This window comes from Zingiber officinale, chromosome 1B, assembly GCF_018446385.1.
Source record: "Zingiber officinale cultivar Zhangliang chromosome 1B, Zo_v1.1, whole genome shotgun sequence".
Taxonomy (NCBI): domain Eukaryota; kingdom Viridiplantae; phylum Streptophyta; class Magnoliopsida; order Zingiberales; family Zingiberaceae; genus Zingiber; species Zingiber officinale.
This window is the reverse complement of record NC_055986.1, coordinates 101,327,262-101,331,447: the sequence shown is the minus strand read 5'-3', so window position 1 is coordinate 101,331,447 and position 4,186 is coordinate 101,327,262.

The following is a 4,186-nucleotide window of genomic DNA, read 5'->3' as shown; positions in this document are numbered from 1 at the left end:
ATCTATGCTTCGGTCTCACCAAGAATGCAAGCTTTTGCCTCTCTTTGTCTCTTATCCTTCCAAAGTTGTCAAGCATACTTTCTTGAGCACACAATTTACATATAAATGTCACATTTTGGGTTATTTTCATGGAAAAGACACCAATTCATTATGTTGCTTGCATCTCCTTGATAAAGGAGTGGATCAAGACATCACTAATATTACTTTTTTCATCTTCAGTCATCTCAAACATAATCTAGTGTCACACAAACCTTTGGTTGTTGGTCTATTCAATGTTTGAAATAATATCCATGATAAATATCTTATAGATTAACATTCTTGTGGGGTTATTTACAAACATACACTAATTTAAGCTTTTGTACTTGTTTCAGAATTAATCATTCTCTTGATAGAGATGCAGTATCATTCTGATTATTGATCTTTGTTTCTTATTTTTTTCTTCTTTTCTTTTAGGCTCCATCTTTTGTGTTTGTGGATGAGATTGATGCCATTACTGGTCGTCATGCAAGGAAAGATCCACGAAGATGTGCAACATTTAATGCTCTGATTGCACAACTTAATGGAGAGTAAGTTGCTTCCTCCATAGTTAAAAATCAGTTGGATTGATCCAACTGCGCTTCTGGTCACTTTCATTTGTTGTACCAGTGGATCATGGGTTAATCTTCATGTTGACCCATGCATTGGCTCAGTTGAAATCACTAATTGAGCCAACTTTAATGAATCAGTTGAGTTGTATATTTATTAAAAAAATATCTGCTAAATATTTGAAAGAAATATTTTGTTAGTAAATTAATGCCCTCATGTCAACCGAAATTTAAATAGTAAACACAACAAGATACATTTCATAAAACCAAAACCAATAGAATTAGCACATGACGTGATGTTAAGTTAACAATCCAACTAAAACCCAGCAAATGAAAATCTAGTAGAATAAGTATTAGATATGAATAAATATAGCACCTTAACATTATCACTATAAACCTGACCAAAGTACACAACATCATGAATCTGTCAAGCAAAAGAATGAAAGATAAAGACAAGTTTGCCATCTACATTTTCCTTGCATTATTCCTTACACCGAAGTGCATTTTGCACATTGGCCAATTTTTAACAAAAATGGCCTGACATTTTGCCACCCGGTTAGGTCATTTTTTTTCCATGCAATTGAATTGTTCGACTGGTTCAATCTAAATTTTATGTAATTCCAATATGCGATTAATGGAGCATTTAGTTTCTGGTTTTTCCAGTCCAACTCATTGGTCAATTTTCATAAATATACATCTGTATTACTTTGTTTGATAAGAATTTCTACTATTAGTTTATTTTTCTTCAAGAGCAAGTTGGTGCATTCATGAGCTAATTTGAAGCAAATAAGAACACAGGGATCCTCTTTTATGGAAGCAACCATTTACACTTGATTTTGATTGTGTTGTTAATAACAGAACATGCAGAGGGTATTTCATGCAAGTGATTTTTTTAATTGTCTAATATGCTTTTTTCCCCAATGCTTAAAATATGCACAAAACATACAAATTGTTTAGACGGCTAGCCGTAAATCTATTTTTCACCTGTTCAATAGGAAATCATAGTGATAAAAGCTGGAAACTTCAACATGAAAACTCACAAACTTCGATAAACTAATTTCTTTATTGGAGTTGCTCATTTTCTCTCATGCTGTGGTTGAGTAATTTGGACCGTATAGAGTCTTTTTTTGGTAAAGACTGAAGGAACATATCAACCATGAGAGTTAGGGCATTCCTAAACTATGTTCTAGTTCTACTATCCCCTGCACATTGTTAAAAATTAGCTGTTGATGCCGTGCTTTAGTTTTGCTTATCTTGCTTCTTGTAGAAAACTGTTTCAAAGGATGATTCTATATGTGCCAATAAATTCAAAGTTAAATACAGCTGTTATTGCATGATTCTTCCCCCTTTGCTGAGGAGGTTCTTCATCTGAGGCCTATTATTGACTGCAAGAGAATCTTAGAAAATTCAAAACTCAAATTGGCCGCCTTAATCTCGCATAGATTAGTCCCATACTAAGAACATGAAGCTATCTAATGATGTATGTGAACATTACCAATTGTTGTTACCTTGTTAATAGATATCTTGTAGTGAATGCCCAAGTTATGAAATTTGATTTATTCAATGCAGGTTGATTTGGAAAGGATTGCTAAGGATACTCATGGCTATGTTGGAGCTGGCCTTGTTGCTTTATGCACTGAAGCTGCTCTCCAGTGTATCCGTGAAAAGATGGACATAATTGATCTAGAAGATGAATTAATTGATGCTGAGATTCTCAATTCTATGTCTGTTACAAATGAACACTTTAAGACTGCTTTGGGATCTAGTAACCCATCTGCCCTCCGTGAAACTGTAAGTCTTTGCTTGGGTAATTGTAATCATTTTCAGTTAGTTTTTTTCCTTCTAAATATGATTATCTACATGAATTTTTAAAATAAATTGTTGTTGTAAGAATTGAAAATGAGAAATTTGACATTGGTGTTCTTTCTAAATTAAACTTACCTTTTTCAACTCAAGAAATTCTATAGCCTCATGTGTTTGGTTGGTAACTTGTGTTTACTGTCATATGTTGATGAATGACCTAAAAACCACTTCTATTTCTACCTTGAGATATGCTGATAGTTTGTTGGGTTTTGATCAGGTTGTTGAAGTACCAAATGTCAGCTGGGATGATATTGGTGGGCTGGAAAATGTCAAGAGGAAATAGTTTGTTGGGTTTTGATCAGGTTGTTGAAGTACCAAATGTCAGCTGGGATGATATTGGTGGGCTGGAAAATGTCAAGAGGGAACTGCAAGAGGTAGTTTGCTGGATATGTTTGAGGTTTTATGTCCACCAAGTGTGATTTTTTCTTTCTAATGGTGATATTCTAGGACTTCTACAGCATGTATATTTCTTCTATTTTTGTTCTTTACTGTAGTTAAGTAGACCAAATGATACTTTTGTTTGACAGATTAGAACAGTGGATGTTTTAACTCAGAAAACTAGGCATTTGAAGGTGAAAAGTGGTGAGATTAGGGAAATGAAAGGCGCAAGAAGAATGGAGCAGTATAGCAAGTTGAACAGATTCTGATTCTCATAATTTAATGTAGCCTCAGCTTAATTTTTGACTCACGATGTTCTACCTTGATGTGTACAATATCTATTAGCTTTTGATGTAAAAAGAATATTTGTGTAATTTGTGAATATTTGTGTATTTTCTTGGATACTGTCGGTTTTTCACTATTTCGGAAATCAAATTTGTGTCGTTAAACAATACTGATATTACATCGGTTTTCCACCGCTGTAAAACTGGTGTCATAACTAATATTACATCGGTCGTATACCGCTGCTAAAACTGGTGTTATTAACATATAATATTACATCGGTTTTACACCGTTGATGAAACAGTGTCGTTAAGTGATACTACACTGGTTAATAACCGATTCAAAAATCGATATCGTTAAGTGATACTACACCGGTTTTAACCCGATGTCTAAAATGACAGACCTTTTACATCGCCTTCATAGACATTGGTCAAAAATGTAATAGACAGCGGTGGAAAACCGATGTCTATGAGGGTTTTTGTTGTAGTGTACCTTGATAGACCATATCGAGGCTATGATCCAGGGGGAGCCAATAGAAAAACTATCTTTATAAATAATTAGAATTGTTTGATAATTGTTGTTTTCTTTTCTTTATTTTATGCATGCTTAGATTAGGCTAGATTAAGGACCTAGGCGTAATTTATACTTGATTAGTTAAACCTAGGGATTTCAAAAAGAAATTTAAATATATAATTTCTTTGAAAGGTTCTGTCTAGAAGTGGTGGATGATCTCATACCCAAGAAGGCCTAGTGTCTCGCCACAGCCTGGGAGCTAATATTAGAAGTGTGTATTTAATTGAATAATTGGAAAATCCAAGTCTAACTCAAATGTAAATTAATCCTTAGATATAATCTAAATTAAAGATAACCATCTCACAAAAATACATAAGGTTCCCTAATTGACAACTTAGAATCGGGTGAGATAGATTTAGATTGAACTTAATTGTAATTAATTAAACCTAATTAAATTAACTTAATCAAATTCGATCCACTTAAATTTATCTTAATCAAACTAACTAAACCCAAATTTACTTTATCAATTTAACTTAACTTAATTACCTTAACTATTTAATCAGATT